Source organism: Cheilinus undulatus, linkage group 4, assembly GCF_018320785.1.
Source record: "Cheilinus undulatus linkage group 4, ASM1832078v1, whole genome shotgun sequence".
NCBI lineage: Eukaryota > Metazoa > Chordata > Actinopteri > Labriformes > Labridae > Cheilinus > Cheilinus undulatus.
The window spans coordinates 55,927,129-55,939,896 of NC_054868.1; positions in this window are offsets into that span (position 1 = coordinate 55,927,129).

The window sequence follows — 12,768 nt, forward strand, 5'->3', positions numbered from 1 at the left end:
TAAACTCTAGTTAGCACTTAGACCGGACGGATACCTGAACAGGCGTACTGAAACTGCAGCATTCTTTATTTTAAACCTACATACTGAACTGTGGAGGCTCGACCAACATCTAAAGCCTGACCACTTTTGTGCACTTGTATGAAATGTTTATAAGAGGTTAGATTGGTGTAAGTCATTCAGTACGTTTACATGCATGCTAAAGCCCAACTGTGAGGCGGTTTAATCTGACTACAGTCCTCGTCCAAGTGGACTTAAACAGAGGGAGAATCTGTTTATTGATCAGCACGCCTGGCTCCACTTCTATAGAAGGCAACAGGCAACCTTTGACCTTGCTAACAAGGTCGAACCTGTGTCAAGAGCTGTTGTGTTTTTCCACTAGGAGCAGCCACAGCCTTCGCTCAGACTGCATCACGGCAGTGTTTAATGTTGCAAGGATGCAAAAGTGGACTTTCCTGTTCTCTGTAGTAAGCACCATCTATGTTCTGAAGCTCTTAGTGCTTAATATTTCCTTTGACTGGTTGTATGCAAAGATTATGGATTTCTACATTTTGTACATACTCTACGCTTGCCGTCCCTCTATCTCATGGTGGCATCCAAAGGCAGACCACAACGTGACTTCTGCCAAAGACTGCATTTATTCTCACAGACTTTTGAGTCGGAATAGAGACTGCCTAAGACTGTTTCAGACCGGGTGCATGTCTGCTGCCTGTTGCTGCAGCATGCAAGTTTTACCTTCCTAGAGGAGAGTTGATCCAACTGAAATGCAAAATCAGGCTTTTATCTTGAAAAGTGTAACTGTAACATCTTTATCGTCCTGTTAACATACAAATTGATTTATCGTTTCATGTCTGTGAGCTGCGTGCAGCTGGCGGCAAAAATAGGCGAGCCTTCAACTCTCAAGATTAATGCATGGCAAAGTTGGTTGACCTTCATTGCCAACAACTAGACAAAATCATAAATATCCTTATCTATAAGGTAGTACTCAATCTACTTCCATCATACTTGTGTGATTTTATTCAAAAGTGCTGCTTCAAGAATTACTTGAACGATCTGTGCATCCTGAAATGGCTAAAGGAGCGTTGGATACGCTTCTCCTGCAGGAAAATTTACATCAGAGGCAAGTGAAAACTTCACAAAGTAGATTAAAAGTGTTGAATAAGCTGCATCAGGTTGTTTGAAGTGTTTTAAGTTCTATTTTCGGTAACTTTTTTGTCCATCTTGGCCAGGAAACTCTTGTGATGACTCTTGATCTCAATGAGGTTCTTCCTGGTGAAATCAAATTACAATAAATTATAAAAACCATGAGAGTTGTGTGTACCAGGCGCCTGAAATGCAGCTGTCTGAAAGACCTGACTTGTTGACTTGGACTCTTAAATGGAAGTCAAGTTGTGACGCATCGCTTACGCAGTCGACACGCACCCAGTCTGAAACAGCTGTTAGTCAAGCTTGGGTCCTATCGGGGTGTTTACATGCTTGAGTGTATGGATCTCCAGCTGCAGTATCTAGGTGTTTAGTCCAGCTGTAGTCAGACTTAAACATTAGTTTGACTTCTTCCAACTGCATGTAAACGTACTGATCGATACCTTGGTGCTTTGTAGCCACACAATACCGGACGGTTGCGTCGTCGGCTGACGCAGGCCATGGAGAGGACAGAGTGCAAACAGACACAGCAGTCCTTAACTGAGAAGAAGATCGACATTCATAAGATAAAAATTAATCCTACAGATAGGAGACAGCTAAAGGGTAGAAAAGAGAAGTAATCTAATGAGTAGAACACAGCAGAGGTTTAGGAAATCTGCTTCTGGATTTGTTAGATTTTGGCGGTGAATCTTAGTCGTCATAGGAACAGGCTTCTGAGAATCAACCATATTTGATCACTGCTAGGCCTCAGTGAAGATTAAGTACCTGAATAAGAATGAGAGCAGTGTTGTTGAAGGTCCCTGAGGGTTTCTGGGTAATATAATTTGGGTCTGTACGGCACCCGGCGTCGAGCGGCGTCGTGTCCTACAGACAGCCAACCATACGATTCTCCAAATGTAATCGGTGTTCTTTACGTTACTGTAAGAGCACAGAAATGTTCCTAAAACAGCTCCGAGCTTCAATTGTGGAAATTTGAGGAAAATCAACTTTGCACGTATACAGTAGTTTCTTACACAGCCACACAGATTCACGCTCATACACACTTTTTGTTACTTTACACAAGGAAAAAGGAAAATGATTGCAAAAGAGCTTTAGCCAAAAAACCACTACGAAAGCTGTTGCAGTGACAAACACCTTAGGTGCTTCTTTTTCATGGGAAAGGGATTTTTTTCTTAGGGGCAATATTTCATATTCAAAAACATCAGAATTTGTCCTGCGGACAACATCCAGAAAAAAACGCTTTTGGATTCACCAGCCTCTTCAAACAAAAGGACTGATACAGGGGTATGTACACCAGCATGCAAAAATATCGAGAGGGTCAACGTTCACAAAACCGTCTGTCGCTCCCAGAAAAGTTCAAGGAAGATGCGTTTTCTTACGACTTCTTTGTCTGTTGTGTTCCTCACCCCCCCCCCCCCCCAACTCCGCCTCCTTCATTTAAAACAGTCTTAACTTTCGAGACATAAAAACACACAAACTGTTCCTGCGCAGTGCCTTCAATGTACAGATTCGTCTCGCCTGTGCAAAAAAACAGGCAAGGGTTGATGGGTAAAGCAGTTCTATATACACAACTGTCTTGAAGACACCCCAACCCGCCCCGGAAACCTTCCTGACCCCCCAGATGTGACTCCTACTTCAGAGTCATCTTCATAAATAGACCGTCCTTAAGGAAAAAACCCGCCCCGCCCTGCCCCTCCCTGCCCCTCCCAGCCCCCAAGCTTTTCACAGAATCAGGCTTGAAAAGACTACAACTACATTAAATCCTAGCTCCATTACTTCTTCTGTTATCAAAAAACTCAAGTCGCCTGCCCCCTTTGCCCTATGCTACATCCTGGGGAAAAAACAAGCAAGAACGGAGTAAGAAAGCGGAACACCAAAAGCAACAGAGTGAGTGATTTTACCTTACATACTGCACTGGACTTCTGCACTGTTTCCCTGAATCATTAACGGAAAAGGCTCATCCTCTTCCTTTCAAGATAAAAGTATATGACATTAGAGATTTGTATATACATATGCATTTGTGTTTGTGTCTGTGTTGGGCTTGTATAGGTATATCTATGTGCACATATAGAGTATTTCTTATTCTTAAATATGTATAGTTAAATTAGAGGTTAGTTGTGTTTGCGTTTTTTTTTTACATTCAGTTTTTAACAACGATAAAGAGTAGATAAGTAGTTAAAGAGGTATGAAAAAAGAACAATGCGGGAAATGTGTGGTTTCAAGTGTTCCACGTATTGTCCTTCAGCCTTTTAGCCAGCCCACTTTTCAAATTAAAAGCTCATCTTTTCTACTTCCTGTTTTCTGTCATGCTTCATTTGTTGTAACCGTAACAGCAGAGGTGGACACACTTAATCAATAATTGAACTTTGATAGCTGTTAATCCATTGGTTCAGTTCAAAATTAATAACCTGACAAGCCAGACCGTCCGCCCCTGGATCAGATTTTTCTCCTCATTAGCGCCTATCTGCACTCTAATAGTTCACTAGAAGGTTGTGGTTCTGTCTTCTTTCTAGCTCCAGAGGTGCACAACTTTATGTAGGTTCAGCAGTATTTCACAACAAAAGCACCCGGGGGCAGAGTGTATAATTCAGCAAGTTATTTGTTAAGTTTGCCGTGAAACAGGAGGTTGTGTGCTCATGCAGAGATTGCTTAAACTCTGCTATCAGCGGAAACCTTTTGATAAACGACCATCTTTGTTTTAGCTCAGCTCCAAAGATGCAGAACTTCATGTAGGTCAGTGGTTCTCAAACGGCGTGGCGAGTAAGGCAAGTCTCAGTGTTGTAATTATTAATTCATGCTATTTTTAATTAAGTTACCCAATTTTTCTGTCCATTTTTGCCACTTCTTTTGACAACGTAAACAATGTCTTTTGCCTTTGTTCGACCACTTTTTTTGCCCAATTTTGCCTTTTTTTTAAATCACTTTTAACCCATTTTGCCACTTTTTTGACACTTTCAACAAGTTGTTACCAATTTTAACCCTTTGTTTTGCCACTTTTAACCCATTTTTGGCCACTTTTGCCATCTCTATTATCTCCCATTTGGCTGGGCCCCAGAAAGCTCCCCCTTCATCTCTTCTTACAGGCCACCTTGACTGTAACATTATTGAAAAAGTCTACTTTGTATCCATTTAAATATGGTGTGCCTTGAGATTTTGGCCTAACCTTAATGTGCCTTGGGCAAAAAAAAGTTTGAAAACCACTGATGTAGGACAAGAAGTAGTCCATGTCAAAAGTGCCCAGATGAAGTTTACTTTTGGCCAGTTATTTAATATGTTCGCCATAAAACAGGAGGTTGTATGTTCTTGGCTGAGAAAACCACATCAGCAGGAGACTTATAACAAACAGACTAACAGAGGATTTTAAGTCCTGTTAGAAGGGTCCAAACTATCTGGGAAAAAGTTTGTTTGAAGTCTAAAGATCTGTGGATGGCCTTGAATCTACTAATAACAGAAACTTTTTTTATCTACTGCTGTCTTCACTCTAGCTAAGCTCCTACATGTAAGTTGAGCAGTATTTCACAATAAAAGCACCCAGGGACAGAGGCATTTGGCTTGTTATTAGTTAAGTCCGCCATAAAACAGGAAGTTGTATGCTCTTGCATACAACTCAGGGCACATCAATGGAAAAGCTGATGGCCATAATTAACAGATTAAGGGATGTGTGCCCAACCCTGCTGGTAGTCATACTCGCATCCTTTTCACCTTCTTTCCATCTTTAAGTGAAGAACTTCTTGTGGGCTGCGAAAGGTTCAAGACCAAGAAGTCAAAAGACAGAACACATACGAGGATGTAAGCCAAACAGATAAAAAAAAAAAGCTATGAAACCTGGGCGCAAAGATTTACATGGTCAAAAAATGCAAAGAGAAAAACAAAGACAAAGGACAGTGGTGAAAGTGCCCAGGAGATGAGTCTTTATGGACAGGAGCTGACTATATGTGGAGGTTGTCAAGGTTACATGGATATCTTTTCTGAGGTATTCTGTGTTGTAATTTTTTTTTTCTTCTTTACATTTTTGCACACCAAGAAACACCAAGATGGAAAACATTATCAAAGACTGAAAGAAAGAACAAACACTCGGCGTCACTTTCCTGAATGCAGGTCAAAGTCAAAGCACTCCGAGCGGCTTGTCTTCATGTGCACTTTCAGGAAGGAAACGGTCCGAGCGTTGCCATTTTGATCTCCAGAGGACCGACAAGGTGGAAGGTTAAGTTAGCTCTGCATGAGCCTCCTCCGAAAAAGAGTTATTTGTATTTACAATCCTTGCTGTTTATAAAGCACTGAAAAAGTATTTGGCTGAAACAATGTACAGATCAGTCAAAAAGAACAAAAAGGCTTTTCAAAGATCCTTTTAAGTGATAATGCTCTGGCTTCAAGAGTCCGCCAGATGAGTTCGAGGTGTTGCACTAAAAAGTTTCTGAACAGTTTCTCTTTTGGCAGTGGGAATCATCTGCTTCACACTTCAACTTGTGGACTGCCAAACTTCCTGTCTAAGGACTGAACGCACATCAGCAATCAGGTCATTACATACACCAGTCTGAATGCTCGCAAATCAGACCATCACATGGTGGCGCCCAGTGCATTTAGGCACGGAGACGGGGTCAACAGGATGTGCCGAAGTTCCAACAAAACATCAGAATAGAGAAGAAAGGGAGTTAGTTTGAACCTGCCGTGGCGTTTGTTGGTCTGGCAGGCTTCCTTTTTTAAAATGTATTTTATTTGTGCCTTTATTTGATAGATGAGGAAAGTGGATAGAGTTGGAAAAAGGCACAAGAGCAGGAGAGAGACATGTGGTAAAGGGCCTCAGGCCGGATTCTAAACCGGGCCATCCCTGTACATGGGGCACACCTTAAACCACTAGGCCACCTGCGCCCTTGGCAGGCTTTCTGATCGTTTATGCCAGTGGGTCCAAACTCCATGGATCCCTCAAAGGACCCTCACTGAAAAAAATACTCCTTTCTGTCAAAGATTGCCAACAATTTTATGTCTTTTCTTCGGTTAACCCCCAACAAAACAGGCCTAAACTCTATCTTAACAGAAGGCATTTGTTTAAACTGTCCATCACTGATAAATGTTTAGTTCTGTAAAAGAAACTGGTGGATATAATTGCTTCTGTTATGTTGTCCTATTTTGATGATCCTGAGTGAATTTTATTCTCAGATGCCTGGCGTGCTCTTCTGCTGCAGGGTTTTACCTGTTATGCATTCAGAGATGCTCTTCTGCAAGACTCGGTTGCAATAAGTGACTGTTTTGAGCTTTAACCAGTCTGGTCATTCTCTCTGACCTCTGCCATCAACAGGGCATTTTGGAAAACTTTTCTCATTTCCTTAGGATCTCCTAAAACCCTAATGATAGTAGTGATGGTGTGAGAATCCCAATAGATCTCACCAACAACCATGACACGTTCACTAAATCCCATTTCTTCCCTTTTCTGATGCTCGGTTTGAACGTCAGCACACCATCTTTGCCATGTTTCCATGCCTAAAAGCATGGGTTGCAGCCATGTGATTGGCTGATTTGATATTTGCAGTGACGGGCAGCAGAAGAGGTATACCTAATGAAGTGATCGGTGAGTGTAGCTCATCAAGCACGGGTCCCCCTGACCCGACTACTGATTGTTGCTCATTAGCCAGTGTTGCTCCTCCTATAAACACACCGGCTGCTGCGGTTGACTGCATGTAGCGTAGACGTCACGGCTGATAGGTAACAGAGAAAGGTACGAGGTCTCAAAGACACCAAAAGCTTTACGTGTCAGGACTTGAAAGACCGCAAAAAGAAGCCACAAAAGGATCACAGCAATGCACTGGCAATTTCAACAAAACACAAACCCACTCATTAGCCTTTTTTTTTTTCTTATTTTTCTGCTTTTTAAAACAGAAACTTAAAGTCAAGCCCACGCCAGATACCTGGAAACATCAAAACAAGAGATCAGAGACATCATACAACATTAACGGCCAAACCTTTAAAATATTGAGTCTCTAGTGGAGCAAGTTCATGAAATTTTTACCAAGGCTGAAATATTTACCAACTGCCAAACATACTGTATGTATATGTTGTATGTCGGGGTGTTTTTTCTAGAAACAGTTCTCAGTATTGCAGAGGATAATAACCACCCTGAAAAAACCTGAAGCCCTGTGTTAAAAAATCCTCATCAGAGGAGAGCGTGGCAAAGCCTCTGTGAAAAGATAACACAAAAGGAAAGGTGGAGGGAAGACCATGCTCAGAGGCCTTTGGGTCGAGTGTACAATCCCAGGAGATGGCAGTGAGGTTCATGAAAAGGCCCGATGAGAGGTGAAAGACCCAGGGCTGCCACAGAACTCCCCATCTCTCCTGAGATAAACAAGGGCCTGTCAGCCCCACGGCGCTCACGCTCCAGCAGCCAAGGATGCCGAGAGGATGACGAATAGTTCTGGGGCGAAGGTGAAGGGAAGGGGTTTACGACTTTTCATCAAAGAAAGTGACAATAAAATCTAACAGCGTCTAAAGACGTGTGGAAGAGGATATCGCGGCCCTACCCGGCCACCTTCGGCAGTGCAGCAGCATCACCAGAAGCTTCACGCTTTTCAGTGACAGAACAATCAAAATCTGACATTTCTAAAGAACAGCACCATAGAGCTCAACAGTGACTGCCTACTGTTAAAACTCTAGTTCCAGTTTCTCAGTCCAGAAAACCCTTACACCAGCGTTTTCATCCTGGAACCAGGCTGACCAGCTACCTGAATACTTCTGGCCATAAATCATTTGATTCTGTGCAAAAATGGGATTGGAAAATCAAAGAAAACTCAAAACTGCAAGGCTGTGCACTTTAGTTTTGCAGGAATGATAGAAACTTACATCCCACAACCTTCTTTCTACATTTATGTTTATTGTTGTAACACTGTAGAATTGTGGGTAAGGTAGTTTTTTGCTTGAGGGGAAATATCTAAAATATTTAACCAAATTTGTGCCCACCACAGGAGCATATACCATTGTTTCTGACACAGGTTGCTTGTGGCAAGTCTACCTTGGTTTGTTTTGGCACCTGATAACCTCGCCATGGAGAAAATGACTGGGATGGCACCACACTGCTGAGCTCTATGGTTAATGGACAACCAAAGGATTCTCTGCCTTAAAGAAAGCTTGACAAATCATCCAGCCAATGCTTCACTGCATTCAACTTCCTGAAGAACCATTCAGAACTTCTAAGGCCAAAGAATGCTATGAAATGGTACTTCACAGGAAACAACCAACAATGCTCGACTTTTTGCAATTGTCGAGTCCGTGTGACAGACTGAGGTAGCAGAACCAGCAGAGGGAATCTCAAACAAAGAGGACAACTCTTCCTCGTCCTTGCATGTGTACAAAAGACAGGCAGACAAAGAGTGAAGCATCAGCTGGAAGTGTAACGAAGGAAGAGAAGATCTGGGATCAAGAGAGACATTCTAGGATTATTTCTTCTTTGGCACTGTTTACCAAAGACAGGAAAATTGCTTTCTGTTCATTGCATTTCCTTTGAAAATCTACTCAAAGCCTGGAGAACCAAATACTGAGGGCTGGCTACACAATAGATGATTTTTAAACCAACTTAAAAAGCATGGGAGAACACAGGTTAAAGGTCAGTTTTTAACATTATCATCCTGCAAGACTACAAATGTGTAATCTGCTGTAGCTAAATGTGACTTTAGCAAAATGAATACAAAGGAATATCTCTGTAGATCGTCATTCATTCATTTATTCAGGTGATGCTTATCCAAATCTTGGTTTAAAGAGGGGCAACAGGAATTTACTGGGGCTCTTGAAGACATTTTACCTAAAAACAAAGGCTTCTTCAGCCAGTTAAGAAGCCTTTCAGGACTGAAAAAACCCTTTAGAAAGGTGAAACACCTTCCTGTTTAGAGTAAAACATCTTCCTGTTAAATGCTAAAACAACTTCCTGTCTAGAGGCAAAACAACTTCCTGTCTGGTGTTAGTGCAACTTCCTGTCTAGAAGTCAAACATCTGCCTGTCTGAGGATGAAACATCTTTCAGTCTATATTGACACAATTTCCTGTCTAGAAGTAAAACATCTTCTTTTCTGAAAGTGAAACATCTTTTTGTCTAGAGGTGAAACATCTTTCTGTCTTTGGTGAAACATTTTCCTTTCTAGAAGTCAAACATCTTCCTGTTTATGGTGAAACATCTTCATTTCTAGAAGTGAATCATCTTCCTGTCTAGAAGCAATGCAACTTCCTGTCTAGAGGTGAAACATCTTCCTGTCTAAAAGTGAAACATCTTCCTGTTTAGAGGCGTGACATCTTCCCTGTCTAATGGTGAAACATCTTCCTGTTTAGAGGCGTGACATCTTCCCTGTCTAAAAGTAAAGTCTCTTCCTGTCTAAAAGTCAAACATCTTCCTGTCTAGAAGTGAAACATCTTCCTGTTTAGAGGCGTGACATCTTCCCTGTCTAATGGTGAAACATCTTCCTGTTTAGAGGCGTGACATCTTCCCTGTCTAAAAGTAAAGTCTCTTCCTGTCTATGGTGAAACATCTTCCTGTTTAGAGGCATGACATCTTCCCTGTCTAAAAGTAAAGTCTCTTCCTGTCTAAAAGTCAAACATCTTCCTGTCTATGGTGAAACATCTTCGTCTCTGGAAGTGAATCTTGTGCCTGTCTAGAAGCAATGCAACTTCCTGTCTAGAGGTGAAACATCTTCCTGTTTAGAGGCGTGACATCTTCCCTGTCTAAAAATAAAGTCTCTTCCTGTCTATAGATGTACATCTCTTTTGTGTAATGCATCTTCTCAATAACTTTATAGTATCTTCAAGAATCTCAATCGAATCCAGTTACTCCGTCTTTGGACCAAGAAATTTGATAAGATGAAGGACCATCAACATCTTCAGCTGGCTGTCGAGACATTTGGCAGCTAAAATCAATAAACAAGGAAAATAAAACAGGGAAGTTTTAGCTGAGAAAACCACTTTAGGTTTATCTTCACTGCCATATTTTAAAAGTACATAATATCCACTTGGTGACACTTCCCAGTCTGCTAGCCCTCATTGGTTACTGCAGGTATCCTGTCGGAGGTATCCTGATCTGAAATGGCAAACATCAAACACGTCTGATGTTTACAGTTTGAGCTCGGGGTGTCTCAGACTCAACCAGGAGCAGTAAAATAATCGTTCTGACACCACAGACCTGAAGATGGTTTATGCTGATGACGCCATCAGCTGGCTGTCCTGGAGTGCATTTTGTTTTGTCACGTTGGTATTTGCTGCCATTTTTAGAATATAAAAGTAGGCATTATTCAGTTTGTCACACTTCTAACAACTCAGTCAGGAGCATTAAAATAATTGTTTTAACCCTAAAATCGTCTTTTGTGTAGCCAGCCTAAAAATAGCATCTAAATCCTTCCAACAACAGTTCAACAACTGGACAGCATCAGCAGAATTTTCCTAACTTGGACCTAAACCTATGTTCTCCTGTGCAGAAGCAGGAGAGTGTTATCAGAGCTGGGTTTGACTTCAGAGCATCAAAGACCAGCTGGTCCACGTAGGTGGCTTTAAAGAGCCAGACACAGCACCACATGGGAACAATGCTGCAAGATTGTCATGGCAACACACAAGGGCACCTCATGAAATCGCTCCATCTATCACAGAGCATTTGACCAGATTTCCTTCCTACTGCTCATGCGTTTATTCCCTAAAACTACTCTCCAGCCTGCAGCATCAGGTCTGAAATTTAGTCTGCTTTTCTCTCTAAGTGAAGTTCAGATCAGCCTTGGTCCCTTTTAATGGAAATGTGCCGAAGCGTTTGCGAGGTGAATTTCAGCATTAAAAGCCTGTTGTTTAACCGTGCAGTGGGGGTGGGGACGCTGACCTTCAGCGGCCTTTATTCTTCTGTACTTCACTTAGATTTAATACTCCCATCCACCTCCTCAGACGGAGATTCTGACGATCTGTCTTTCTACCATCTGCAGGAATGCTTTCTGACGAGGCGGAGGGGTGAGACGTACGCCGGCACCACGGCTTGTCAAGGCGAGAACAGCCAGTGTGAGAAAATGTCTGCCTGTGAGCCTTTCACAGCGCAACATAATCACGGAGGGGGCTGGGAATTTAAGCCAACAAATTTGACCCGAATCTCACATGACATTTTGCTTCGACATACGAATGTTGTTCTTGGAGCGGCCGCTCTGTGATTTCACTGGGGTGGTTTTGAGCGATTAAGAAACCAACCCTGAACGATTAGATTTGAGATTGTGATTAGAGTCTTCAAAGGCACTCTTGATTGGAGAAAAACAAATACATCATCAATTATTCTTGGCGGCATGTCAGACGGGAGAATAACTGACTGATTGAGGAATAACAAATATTTCATCAATTATTCTCGGCGGCATGTCGGATTCGATGTGAGTAAACAAGTTAAGCATGGTTTCTGTAGACTTGAGGGCCCTCATTAGAACTTGGGAATCAACAGCTCTGCATAACGATGAAGCAGGGATGCATTTAGGAATCTTGATTTCCTTTTTTCATTGCACATGGACTGTTTTAAAGCTGTTCAAACCAAAGTGGAGCTGCTGTTTATAACGGCTGTTTGTATTGTATGATTTCAGAGATATCAGAAACTAGCATAATTGGACCTGAATTTAGAAGAGGAACAAATATGGAGGACGGATAGAATCTTGAGCTGGCAGTTCTTGCAGGCGTTTATTTGCAATGCATTTCAAATAATTAAGGAAATGAACATGGGCGAATTCTGGCTGCAAAGACACAACAGTTGTTTGTTTTTGCAGCCATGCTTGCGTGCTGTGATGCTCCCTGATCCATTGCTCTCATTGGCTATTACAAGTGTCAAAGGCTACCTGTCTGATACTCATGACTCCAGATGGGAGCAGCAATAAGTCCATCGGGAGCACGTTGGTGCCACACATGAGGACAAGTCTAGAATCAGGGCAGTTTTTCCTGATCACTGGGAGTTACTGAGGTTGTAACTCCAGAGGTACCTAGGCTTTTTGTTCATTTCTAGTTTGTCCAAAGTTAAGCAGAGCCAGCAGTGACCACCACTGGATGGGCTTCATAACTCCTCCCACAAACCAACGGCAACGTCACTGAGATGACGTCCACGTTTGCACCACCAGTAAGTATTGGGTTTTGCACCTTTAGCTCTCCAAACGGACTCTTTTTGTGCAGCAGACCCCGCCTTAAATCACCTATTGTGCATCAAACATTACACTCTGGGGTCATTTGTGATTATTTGCCATGAGAAGAGCCAGGATTACTGGGATTCTCTACTAGTGTTAAGTTTCCTGCACAGACCACTGATAAGATTGGCAGTTTAACTTATTCTAACTAAAGCTAGCTTACTGCACCAAAATAAACTAGTTTTGTAGTGAGTCATTTGCAGGACGCCAGCCAAAGGATGCTCAAGTCACCACCTCTGACAGGACTTTTACCAGGCAAGAGAAAACGGTACAATTCTGCACATGAGGTGTTCCGCTGGCTTTGTTTTTAATCACACACCGCAAAAATGACTCTGCTCTTGGTCCAAGCACATCTTTAAGCTCAAACGTTAAAATTTTATCAGAAAGATTTTTAGACTTTCTTGAAATATCCTGCAAACAATCAGCCCTGCCAAACGTGCCGCTCAGTAAATCCTAACCAAATGGAGTGTCTGTGC